Raw genomic sequence first — 13,489 nt, 5'->3', positions numbered from 1 at the left:
CGATTTGCTGGGACACCTTGACTGGAGAACCCAGCTCTCCACAGCTTCCCCGCGATTCTCTTAACTCCGATGGATCACTGGGCAGTTGCCCACGGTCGACGCCCATTGCTCTGGCTTCGACCTCCAAGAAGCTTATCAGGGATGGATCCCCGTGAGGTGATGCAGTACTGCAAGTGAGTTTGAACCTGCTCGTCGCCACTATAGTGTCCGCGTATCAATAACACACGGACTGCAGGAGAACGGTAATAACAGGTGTTTACTGAACAGAGGGTATGCTGGAACTGAAAGTACAGAAGCCTGCTACGGCTTTATATACAGGTGTGGTCACTGCCGGTACTACAGCATAAAAGCAGTTCTCTCTTAAAGGTACATACACAACACAGTGCGTCCCTGACTCTGGTCACCTTGCCAGCCAGGGCCCTCCCCTCCGCCAGCCACCTGATACCCTACTTGTGGAGGTGCGGGTTCCCGAGTCGCGGCTCCCGGAGGATAGCTGCCTCTTCTGACAGGGGGAGGTCATGAAGCCCCTCTATCACTGCTACAGGAGGCTGCAGCTACAAGGCACAGGTCAGGAGTGTGATGGAATACTCCCCACTTGCCTGGATGAGTGCAGCTCCAACAACACTCAAGAAGCTCGACACCATCCAGGACAAAGCAGCCCCGCTTGATTGGCACCCCATCCACCACCTTAAACATTCACTCCCTCCACCACCGGCGTACCGTGGCTGCAGTGTGCACCCTCTAATTGATGCATTGCAGCAACTCGCTAAGGCTTCTTCGGCAGCACCTCCCAAACCCGCACGCTCCTGATCTTCGGTCACCCGGTGCGGAGGTGAGCGGGCAGGTCGGAGGACCTCCTCGTTGGACTGCTCCTGGGCCTGGCCAAAGTGGCCAATAATAGGTCCAGGCAGCGGGCGGTCGAGGGGGTCGTCCAGCCCGATTGCCTGCCGCTCTTCCGCGGCTATGTCCGCGCCTGGGTGGCCCTGGAGATGGAGCACGCGGTGTCCGCTGGCACGCTCGAGGCCTTCCGAGACCGGTGGGCGCCGCGGGGACTGGAGTGCATCGTCACCCTGGGTAATGTCATTATAATTTAAGTTGATAAGTTTTATTTAAAGTTCTGTTAATTTTCAGTTAATTTACAGTTAATTTGGTTCAATAAAAAGAGGACCTCCCAAACCCTTGACCTCTTCCACCTAGAAGGACAAGGGCAGCAGACGCATGGGAACATCACCACCTCCAAGTTCCCCTCCGAGTCACACACCATCCTGACTTGGAAGTATATCGCCGATCCTTCATCGTCGCTGGGTCAAAATCTTGGAACTCCCTCCCTAACAGCACTGTGGGAGCACCTTCACCTCACGGACTGCAGCGGTTCAAGAAGGCGGCTCACCGCCACCTTCTCGGGCGATTAGGGATGGGCAATAAATGCTGGCCTTGCCAGCGACGCCCACATCCCATAAAAATGAATTTTTAAAAAAAGCGAACTCAACGCACGTCAGGGATTGAGCGCGGGGACCCTTTTATGCGCTGAGCACTCTGTGCTGCTGGAGGCTTCCTCAGGGAACAATGTAAAAAAAAATCAAGGAAAATGACACACAAGCAAAAAACACCAGGGATGTTGTTTTGGAGATAAGGGAAGTAAAGGCAACAGAGAATAATGGTGTGCTGACAGGGAGATAACACTTAGGGTCTTGCTTTGCAGGATGTGGATCAATGGATGATCGCAAGTGCTGCTTGCTGACATTGCAGTCACGTGACCCCCCTCACAGGAAGTGGTGCTGATTGGTCACCTGACTAGAGTGGGTCAGAAGAGGATATAGAGGCAGTGTGAGAGCATTGGAGTAGGGTGTTCTCTTTTGGCTCTGGTAAGTTGTGGGTTTATGTTGGGCAAAGGTTCTTTTAATCTGTTTGTTAGATCATTTTCACTTTGTGTTCTTGTGAACTCTCCTTTTATTCCTAACCTCCCACTTATTTGCCCCAAAACTTTAGGTGTGGTAGAATTGGGTCCCCTGAAGTAATGTGAATTAATATGGTTGGTACTTTTTAACAAGTCCTGCCTAAATTGTCACCTTTGGATACTCCTTCAACTAAAGTCTAGTTCACTGTCTATTCCCTGTCCACCAGTCTTTGGGTGTTGGTGTCTTCTAACTTCAAGGCTGTGATTTTTGAGGGCATTGCAACCCTCTCCTGGATAGAAATACTTGCCATTGCTATTCAGTACCTGTGCTATGGCAGCCTGTGTTCTGATGGTTCATGGTTTCTCCTGCCTTTTGATTGTAGAATCTTTGGTAACCAATTCCATGGTAGTTCTCCAATCTCTTACTTCATTAGAGAGCATCCCAAAGAAAGAGTTATCAACTGGGGCCATGGTCTTTTCTTAATAGACCCTTGTATTAAGTGTTCTGAATGCTCTTTTTAATGGAGCCTTGTATCAAGTGCCCTGTATCAATTAAAATTGGCTGTAAAGAGCAATTGTCTAATACTTATCATTTTAACCTGGGAGAATTGGTTACCCACTGCTGCCTAGTCTAAGCTTTTAAAAGCCAATTATAAGTTGGCTGACCACTTAACCTAGAAGCTGGAGTTGAGGCCCACTGTCTTGCCCTAGCACTGAACTCTTGCCTAACCTGCAGTTCTACCTGAAGGTAGTTTTGCTGTTTGGAGTTTCTGTTGAGGTTAGTGGGTGAGGGGGAGACATTCCATGGGCATTCCAGATACAAGACTCCACTCTGGTCTGTTCTGTGTTTGGCCCTGTTTGCCAGTTGGTGGGTGGGATGGATGCTCATTCAGTAGAGTGCTGGTACTCTGACTTTTATCACCTCTTCCACCCCTCCCCCTTGCTGCCATTAAGCTCTACTTGTGACTGACTGTAGTCATGGCTGTTCAATTCTCTGTGCAATGAAAGTTTGTGATCACACTGCCACTGAGTAGCAGGAAAGAATATGGGAGCCTTGGTGTTAACTGGTTAGTTGGCCACAGGACCTGCAGTAAATGTGTATACCATCTTGTTGGCCTCTTGTTTAAAATGCTGCCTGAACACTGTGTTCCCCACTGGGCTTGGCTCTGCCTGCTCCTGCTTGCTGTTTGAAGCTGGTGGTTCTGATGAACTAATCATTCACTGGGTATAAATTCAGTTTAAAATTTGCAAGTAGCTTTGCTCCTTTTTAATCTTGTGTCCTGTTCCTTTGACCCAGTCTTTAATCTTTATTTTTTGAATGGTGTTCTATTTGTCTGATCAAAGCTGGCTATTGGATTGAAGTGGTCTGTTACTTGGAGTAGACTGTTGCCCTTGGTATTCCTTCCTGTGTTAAGTGTAAGGTTCCTCTCTCTATATAATCCAGTCATTAACACTTGTCCCTCCAGAACCCTGACTATACTTGTAGTGTGCAGCCCCTATCTTGGCCTCTGCTGGCATACCTGATGGGACTATTTCAAATATCTGAGGCATGCCTTCCTAATTGGCCTTAAGACTATTTTCTCTGGTCTTGCTTAACTTGAGGTAATGCTCACTATAGCTGAGGTCTCCCAGTCCCCTCTTAACCAGATGCTTCAACATCTCCATGCTTGGGTTCAATTCTCAGTCACTTCAACACCCTCACCAAAGCTAGTGGATTTTAAGTGTGGTCAGACCAGATGAATGTATTGTGCAAGCTCAGCAATTCCTGTGGAGACAACCAAGCTAACTAGGGGAAGAATGGGGCTGAGTTCATGAAAGACCTGCTGTTTCTATTTAGTCTAACAGTGAAAACCTTGTGTTGCTAGCCTCACTACTTCCTGTGGCGATTCTATTTTATAAAAGACTTTGGACCCAAAGCTCTCTTCAACTGGCTCCTTTTTTATTGGGGTCTGTTGTAGACTCATTGCTAGAGATTGATTGATTGGTTAACAACTCATTATCATTGTATCTGGTGACTACCAGGACTAGATGGACTTTTATTCACAGGATGTGGGTGTTGCTGGTAAGGCCAACATTTATTGCCCAACCCCCCCTGCTTAATTGCCCTTGAGTGGCTTGCTGGGTCATTTCAGAGGTCAGTTAAGAATCAACCACATTGCTGTGGGTCTGGAGTCACATAGGCAGATTTCATTCCCTAAGGACATCAGTGAACCAGATGGGTTTTTACAACAATCTGGTAGTTTCATGGTCACCATTACTGATGCTAGTGCTTTATTCCTGATTGGCTAAATGGTCTATTTCTGAAGTTTAATAATTAAGAACGCGCAGGAGTCGGCCCTTCGAGCCTGCTCTGCCATCCAATAAGATCATGGCTGATCTTCTACCTCAACTCCACTTTCCTGCACTATCCCTATATTCCCTGATTCCCTTAATATTCAAACATCTTGATTTCTGTCTTGCATATACTCTTGTTTCTTAAAAAAAAATTAAATATATCTTGTGGCCATCACAATGGTGAGTGGGATGGAGTCACTTTTTTTTTATAGGCTCACAACTAGTTTTGTGCAGCTTGAACTGAACTCCTGTCCTACTCCGTCCATGTGACATTTAGTATGTTCAGTTGCCATTAACTTCTAAACTGTTCCCTCCAAGCATTGTATTTGCTGAATTTCTGGCACCTACCCTCGGGTGTCATAATGACCTGAGCATACAGCCTGGCACCAGTCTGTCTGGAGCTTTCTTTAGAAACTCATTTCAAGTGGTGTTGTCCTTCAACAGCACCCTTTTAACTGTTCTGATAATCTGGTAGCAAACATCCTAAAACCTGACCCTGTTGCCAGGGCAGCAGTAATGGAATGTAAGGCCTGGTCTGCCCTTGTGCCTGGATCTAGTCAAAGACTAGACCATTGAGCCAATTGAGCTGTGATCAGCATAGGGGGTGACTGATAACTTGCAGTAGAGTAAACCAACATTTTCAATATAATGGTGCTGCTTGATCTGTGATCCCTGTTCATGGTTTTCTTTAGGGAAAACTGTACAGTCAGCTGGCTTGTGACTAGAATGACAGATGGAGTGCTGACTTTAACCCAATACTGCGTTCAGTGGAGACAATTCTTGCATATTTGCCTTTTTTTCTTTCAAATGCCCAATTTGTGCAGTGACCCCCCTGGTTGCAGGACACTTGCTGTTTTTTTTTCCCCCACAGGCTGGATGCTTAGTGTGGCTCATTAGATTATCAACCTCTGGTTCTTGCTAGAATCCACATCAAGCATGTCTGTCTGGCAGTGAGTGAATCCTACACCTTCACTGAAATAGGAACCTAATGGTACAAACAAGGACAAATGCCATCCCTGCCTCCAGGCCACTGACTCTCTCTAGGGAACCCAGGTCAAACTCACTACTGCTAGTAGTTCTGCTTCCTCTGAACTTTTTGTTAATTCCAAGCTCTTGCTTTGCCTGCCAGCTGGTAGGAAATGAAAAGACCTGTCTTAACACTGTGCCATAGAAACATAAGATGGGAGCAGGAGTAGGCCATTCGGCCCCTTGAGCCTGCTCTGCCATTTAATGAGATCATGGCTGATCATCCAAATACCCTGTCCCTACCTTCTCCCCATATCCCTTTAGCATTAAATATCTAACCCCTTGAATATATAATGATTGGCCTCAACTGCCTTCTGTGGTAGAGAATTCCACAGGTTCACCACTCTCTGGGTGAAGAAATTCCCCCTCATCTCAGTCCTAAATGGCTTACCCCTTATCCTTAGACTGACCCCCTGGTTCTGGATTCCCCTGCCATCGGGAACATCCTTCCTGCATCCAGTCTGTCTAGTCCTGTTAGCATTTTATAAGTTTCAATGAGATGCCCCTCATTCTTCTTAACTCTAGCAAATATAAGCCCAATCGACCGAATATAAGCCCAATCGATCCATCTCTCCTCATAACATTCCTGGCTCAAGTTGTGAAATATTGACTAAGTTATTAAGGAGTGGGTGAAGAGGAGCAGGACGGGCAGTGTGGGACTCTTGGGACCCCCCATACTACTGCTAACGAGGCTCCACAGACAGATCTGGGGAGGAGATTGGAGGGAAGTTGAGAGCTTGTATTCTCCCACCAGGAGGGCCAGAGGATTTTGGGATGACAGCTGTAGTGTTTTAGTTTTTTACTTGTAATGTGTAGCATTTGCCTTGATTTTTCCCTTTTTTGAAGGTGGGGCTTTATTGGCTAGCCTTGATCTAACATGGCTCCAGTTAATGTGACAGTAACTGCTGGGATTGTGTAGCATGTCAAGGACTAGAACTCCTTCCCTGCTGCCCCAACCCACTCTAACCAAGTCTTGACTTCTATTAATCTGCTCACCATCCCATACTTCATCATGCAGTCACCAAGAGGTAAACTGAGATTGTTTCTGATTTTGTTGGGGGGGGGGGGGAGATTCCCACCCATTCTGAAGAGCTTCAGTCATTAATGCAAGACTGCTGATCTGCTCCAGTTACTACCCTGCTTTGGAGGCTGAGGTTTGGTGTATTTCAGTGAGTGGTCAATCCAGATCAGTTCCCTAGGACACAGCAGAAGGAGACAGTATTGATTCAAGTAGAAAATTTTTTTTTTTTACAAACTATTTGGGGATGGTGAGTTGTGTGGTGAGCTCAGGAGGAACGGGTGACTTTGGACCTCTGGTTCCCAAAGCTCTCCACCACTGGGGGTTTCCTCCTACCTTGTCTGGTTCTGTTGTAGACTCTGATGGAGATTGATTGCTGTGATTAGTCAATGCCATGTGACTACCTGAGACTTGCATGTCTGCAGCACCTATCATAACCTCAGGATGTCCCAAGTGTTTTACACCAATTTTTTTTGGGAAGTGCAGATGGTGTAATGTACAAAACACCACAGCAGCAAGGTCCCACAAACGGCAATGATAATGACCAGATACATATTAGCCAAGACACCAGGGAGAGCTCCCCTGCTTTAGTGCCATGGGATTTTTGCATCCACCGGCAAGCAGACTGGCCTCTGTTTAACATCTCATCTGAAAGACTGCACCTCTGACAGTGCAGCACTCCCTCGGCTCAGTACTGCACTGGGAGTGTCGGCCTGGATTATGGGCTTAAGTTTCATGGAGTGGGGCTTGAACCCTCGATCTCCTGACTGAAGGAAGAGTGCTACCCACTGAGCCACAGCGACTCTGATCATTGGAAGGTGAGCTAGATGGACCTTTGTCTTTTTACTAGCAATTCCTATGTTCTTCTACGAGATCTTACCTGAGGTGGCTTTTTTTTTTGTGATTGGGATGTGAGTAATGCAGGGAAGGCCATATCTATTGCCTATCCCTACTAAGTCAATCATGTAGTGTTGGACTGGAGTCATGGGTAGGGGTGAGCAGTTCCCTTCCCTGAAGGACATTAATTAACTTGTTGGCTTACTGTGATAATCTGGCAGCTTTCATGGTCACTTATTTCCTGGTACCAAAAATTGCCAGATTTATTTTACTCCATTTCAGAACTTTTCCATGGAGGGATTTGAACTCATTATCTTGGGATTGTTCAGCCAGTGCTATAAAGTCGTGTCACTCCGCACTTCCTGATTGTGTGTTGGCTTCCGAAACAGGCAGCCGATTGAACAGAAGCCTGCGAGTTGGCAAAGTACTGGCTGTCAGTCCTATTGGCTCTTTAACCCCTTTTTGTTAAAGGGGGTGTGGTCTTGGTGCAGCATGCCAAGCTTATTTAGATGTTATTGTGCATGACCCTGCAGTAACAACTTGCAGTATTTGAGTGGTGCAGCATTAAGTGCTGCTTTGAGGCTAAACTGCAACCCTTGATCAACAGGAGGATTGTGAAAAAGTCCCAATACAGTGAAGCCCTGGTTAAAAAAATTTTAAATAATCTCTGGGAATCTTTAAACTGTATTCATTCCAAAGAGTCTCTCTGGTGTTGAAGGATAGTTGCTACCCAAGTAATAGGCTTTTGGTGGTTGTGTGTGGGGGGGGGGGGGGGGGGGTGGCAGCAATTTGTTGAAGAAACATTTTGTTTTAAACAAAACTCTTGTGAACTTCCCTTTTTAAATTCCAGCACTGCTGACAGGAAACCATCTCCATCCTCAGTGAACATAGCTGCTGGATAATTACTGGGAGGCTAACTGCCAACTTCTTCCTGTTTCTCATTTCTGTTTACTCTGTTGTTTAACAGTAAATCTGGCGGGCAGGGCTGCTCCAATGGGGAGCTGAGCAACTGGAGGCCCACTAGTCCGCTAATCCAGTGGGTTTGGCCTAGTTACCACCCTATATTCTCCTCCCTTGTACTAAGTGCTCATGTCCTGTGTGCTTGGGGGTAAGGAATTTTAGTTTTGGCCTCTAGTGTTGCTCTGTGCATTAGGATCTTGCAGCGCAGGAGGCCATTTGGCCCATTGTGCCTGTGCCAGCTCTTTGCAAGCTCTCCAATTAGTCCCACTCCCCGCAGCTTGACTCTCTTGAGTAGCACTCTCTACAGTCTGAAGGTTGTGGGTTCAAATCCCCCTTCCCTCCTCCAGAGACTTGAGCACATAATCCAGGCTGACACTCCCAGTGCAGTACAGAGGGAGTGCTGCACTGTCAGAAGTGAAGTCTTTTTCAGATGAGATTTTAAAACTGAGGTGCTGATCAGGTGGATGTTGGAGACCTGGGATCTTTGAGAAGGAGCTGGGAGTTCTGGCATCAACATTTCATCCCTCAACCAGCACTAACCAACACAATCTAGCCATTCATCTCCTATGTTCCAAGATCTTGTACACAAGTTGGCTGCTGCTTAACTATCTGACTACATTTCAAACATAAAGCAGCTTTGGGGTATCCTAGGGATGTGATGTAATGCTATGTAAATGTTCAAGTCAGTCAGCTGTATGTAGAGCAGATATTGTGGCCAAGTTTATTTGCCCCTATCCCCCTCCAGAAAAGATCCCTGAGGAATGCCACTGCTTAAACTGAACATTGCAAGTTAGTCATTGAGTGCAATCTATAATCAGACTGGCCTCTTTTACTGAACGCAGTAATCTGTTAACTTAATTTCAGTCCAGCTGCCTTTCCCATTTTTGGGACACTCGACATGATGTCATTTCCTTTCCATGGTCTGAGGATTATTGGCAAAATTCCCAGTTCAAACTAGCTGACGCCTCGTATGAAGCCTGGGTCATTTCGAGCTGAGATTTGCTCCAATGCTAGTGTTCCCCCCAGCCATGTCTGGTAACAGTCTTTCTGTTGTTTTCAGTCTCTGTGGGATTGCTGGCAAAGCCAGCACTTATTGTCCATCCCCCTAGTTAACCTATTGAGCATGGTGATCCTTAAACTGCTATAGGTGTAGAGGAACTCAAGTAGTGTTCAGTGCCAGATTGAATGATGGTGGCTTGAGTCTTTGCAATAGGAAGATTGGCCCTCAGCAGTGACCTGGGGATCTGACTGTGTACATGGCAAGAAAGAGGTTTTGGGCATTTGGAGCACTGGCAGATGTTTACAGCAGTAGTGAATTGTGTAGAGCCTGCTCCCTCTCCATGGGCTTTCAGACCCTCCTAGCCCACCACACTGAGCTAGGATGAGTTGTATCTGCAGCTGTTCCAGGCTGTGTGGAGAATGGTGGCAACTCCACACCAATTGATGCCAACTCTCTCTCTCTCTCTCTCTCTCTCTCTCTGCCAGATAGTGTCCTGAGCACACCCTGGGACCAGGTTTTGAGGGGGAGGGGGGGGGTTTGAGACCCAAGAGTGAAGGTTTGATGCATAAACTGGCATCTATGATGGTTGTAGAAGGTGCACTCAGTTGAGCAGATAATGGGGATGAGCCCTTGATCTTCAATTGTCAGCTTGGCTCGGTTGGTAGTGCTCTTGCCGGAGTCGGTAGGTCACTGGTTCAGGCCCTGCTCCAGGGTCTCTTGTATTCCAGGCCGATGCTGCACCGAGGGAGTGCTGTTGCGAGTTTCATAGATTCAAAGAAACTTGCAGCACAGGGTCATTCGGCCCGTCGTGCCTGTGCTGGCTCTTTGAAGGAGCAGTCGTGCTTAGTCCCACTCCCCCGCTTTCTGTCTGTAACCGTGAGTTCCTCATCCTCCAGAACCGTCCAACTCCCTTTAAAATTATTGATAGCCTGGCGATCGAAAAGGTAGACACAGGCAGACCCGGCTACCAAGAGAGGACCGGATATGCTCTCTCTGCAGTTGGAGTAGTGGCGACAGATGCACTTCCTCACCGCTTGTAGAAAATATCAGTGCATAAGGGAGAATTTCTACCCAAAATTCACAAATATGCCCGGAATTCAGAAATTTGAATGACTACCAAAAACTCCCATACCTACTAGGGGAAGAGAGAAATTGTGTAACCTTAGCGGCACACTATGTTACAGCTTGCCATTAACAGAGGGACAACCACTAAATATAAGAGTATATACAAATTATATGAATGTATATTTATACACTCGGATATATCTGTTTGTGTTCAACCATAAATGTGTTTTGATGCTTTGGCAACATAAGATGTACCTTGTCATGCCAATAAAGCAAATTGAATTGATGGCATCAGCTTCCACCACCTTTTCAGTTCGAGCATGCCAGACAGATCCCCACAACTGAGTGAAAAGATTTCTCCTCTTCCCGCTCTGGATATTTTGCTAATTATTTTGAATCTATGACCTAGTTATTGAGGGATTTGTTTCTCTCTTCTCCATCAGAACCTCTTGTCTTGAAAACCTCTCTGGTCACCTCTTAACCTCGGTTCCAAGGAGGACAGTCCTAACTTTTCCAACCTCTCCTCATAACTGAAATCCCTCATCCCTGGGGAACCTCCTCTGTACCCTCTCTAAGGCCTTTACATCATTCCTGAAGTGTGGTGCCCAGAATTGTCCTCCATACTCCAGCTGAGGCCTAACCAGTAATTTTTAAGCTGATGTTCTTTATCAAGTGGATGTTGAAGATTCCATGGCACTATAATGAGCAGGGAGTTTTGTTTCCTGATTCTCCCTCAACCAATGCCACCACAAATAAATTAACCAGTCATTTATCTCAGTACTGTTTGAGACCATGTGTAAAAAATGGCTGCCACATTCTCCTATATAAGGAAGAGTTGTTAATGCACAAAAGGGCCATTCAGCCCAACCAGTCTATGCTAGTGAAAATGCTTCCCCACAAGCCTCCTCCCAACCTACTTCATCTTGCTATACTATTCCATTCTCTTTTATCTAGCTTTCACTTAAATTCATCAAATACATTTTATATAGCACTTCATACAAGTTCTGCTTTCTAAATTTGTTAATGCAACAAATTGACTTGTGAAGACTCTTACAATAAGAACTGGGTGTCCTGTAAGAACAATAATTGGAGTAGGCTACATGGCCCCTTGAGCCTGCTATGCCATTCAATAGATCATGGCTGAACTTCTACCTCGTCTCCACTTTCCTGCACTATTCCCCATATCCTTTGATTCCCTTAATATTCAAAAATCTATCGATCTCTGTCTTGAATACACTCAACAACTGAGCCTCCACAGCCCTCTGGGGTAGAGAATTCCAAAGATTTACAACCCTGAGTGAAGAAATGTCTCCATCTTGGTCCTAAATGGCCAACCCCTTATTCTGAGACTCTGACCCCCCCGGTTCTAGACTCTGGAAACATCCCCTCTGCATCTACCCTGTCAAGCCCTGTAAGAATTTTGTATGTTTCAATGAGATCACATCATTCATTCTTCTAAACTCTAGAGAATATAGGCCCAGTCTACTCAATCTGTCGTCATAGGACAATTCCACCCCCCCCCCCCCCCCCCCCCCATCCCAGGAACCAGTTTGGTGAACCTTTGTTGCACTCTATGGCAAGTATATCCTTCCTTAGGTAAGGAGACCAAAGCTGTCCACAATACTCCAGGTGTGGTCTCACCAGGGCCCTATATAATTGCAGTAAGACCACTTTACTCCTACTCAAATCCTCTTGTAATAAAGGCCAACATACCATTTGCTTGCTGTAACCTGCATGTTAACTTTGATTTGTGTACAAGGCCACCCAGGTCCCTCCACACCATTTCCCAATCGTTCCATTAAAAATACATACTCTGCTTTTCTATTTTTCCTACCAAGTGGATAACTTCACATTTTTCCACATTATATTCCATTTGCCATGTTCTTAATTCCCACCCAGCTTTGTATCATCAGCAAACTTGGATATATTACATTTGGTCCCCCCATCCAAATCATTGATGGAGATTGTGAATAGCTGAGGCCCAAGCACTGATCCTTGTGGTACCCCACTAGTTACAGCCCGCCAACCTGAAAATGACCTGTTTATTCCTACTGTTTTCTGTCTGTTAAACAAAATTAGAGCTTGAGGATTGGTTAATAACCTCATGTGGCACCTTATCAAATGCCTTCTGAAAATCCAAATACACCACATCCACTAGTTTCCCCCTTATCTAATCTGCTAGTTACAACTTCAACAGATTTGTCAAATGATTTCCCTTTCATAAATCCATGTTGACTGCCCAATCCTATTTTCTAAGTGTCATGTCCTTAATGGATTCTAGCATTTTCCTAACTACTGATGTCAGACTAACTGGTCTGTACTTCCCCGTTCTCTGGAGTTACATTGTGACCCTCTGATCTGTGGGAACCATTCTAGAATCTATAGAATTTTGGAAGATGGTAACCAATGCATCCACTATCTCTGTAGCCACCTTTTCAAAACACTAGGATGTAGGCCATTGCCTCCAGTGAATTTATTGGCTTTCAGTCCCATTAATTTCTCCAGTATCTTGTAACTAATACTACTTTCTTTCAGTTCCTCATTCTGGTTCTCTACTATTTCCAGAAGGTTTTTTGTGTCTTTGTCCATGAAGACAGACACAAAGTATTTGTTTAATTTCTTTGCCATTTCCTTATTCCATTATAATTTCTCTTGTCTCAGCCTGTAAGGGACCCATGTTTACCTTTTGTTAATATTTTCCTTTTCACATACCCTATAGAAGCTTTTAGTCTTTGTCTCTTGCTAATTTACTCATTCTAGTTTCCCTATCAATTTCTTGGTCCTCATTTGCTGAATTCTAAAATCCTCCCAATCCTCAGGCTTGCTGCTCCTATTTGGCAACATTTATAAGCCTCTCATTGGAGCTGTGAAGCATGTTTTTCTAAGAATATGAATGACTGGGTCGTTTAGAATCCAAGTTGACTTGACGGGGCCATTCCAATCCTCAGTGTAATGGTTCCAATTAGTGACCAATCATATCAAAAGTGGAATAAACCATTTGTGGTTAATTTGTTTGAATTGGAAGCTGCTAGGGATTGGGATGTTGCACCACAGGAGGTGTGACTGCCTCTGTGCCAAAGTCTGACAGCATACAAGAGCTGGTCAGGTCTGGCTGTGAATGCAGCATCTCGTACTGGAGTATTCCTGGTACTCATTGGGTTAATGTGGGCCTTTTAACAATAGTTCCATTTCATTCCTGGTAGATGGGAGAAATCTGCAATTCCCAGCAAGGAATTTGAGGGCGAGGGGCTGTTTCTGGTGCCGTTCTCCTTGTCACTGGAGGTATTAAATATTTATTTTGGACCAGACCTCACTAAGCTCCACCTAATTGGCTAATGAGTTCCAGATGAAA

At 45.6% G+C, this 13,489-nt stretch overlaps 1 protein-coding gene across 1 annotated transcript in view; it reads left to right on the top strand.

Annotated features, from left to right (window-relative positions):
- Positions 1-1,806: 1,806 nt before the first annotated feature.
- The window catches only part of dab2 (DAB adaptor protein 2), a 70,713-nt gene continuing 59,030 nt past the window's right edge, over positions 1,807-13,489 (top strand). Inside the window, exon 1 of the mRNA XM_085966161.1 lies at positions 1,807-1,865. The gene's annotated coding sequence lies outside the window, so the exon portion shown is untranslated. The remainder of the gene's footprint in view (positions 1,866-13,489) is intronic.

This window comes from Somniosus microcephalus, chromosome 1 (assembly GCF_052327205.1).
Source record: "Somniosus microcephalus isolate GS21.2 chromosome 1, FLI_Smic_1.0, whole genome shotgun sequence".
Lineage (NCBI taxonomy): Eukaryota > Metazoa > Chordata > Chondrichthyes > Squaliformes > Somniosidae > Somniosus > Somniosus microcephalus.
This window is presented reverse-complemented; position numbering and strand designations above follow the sequence as displayed.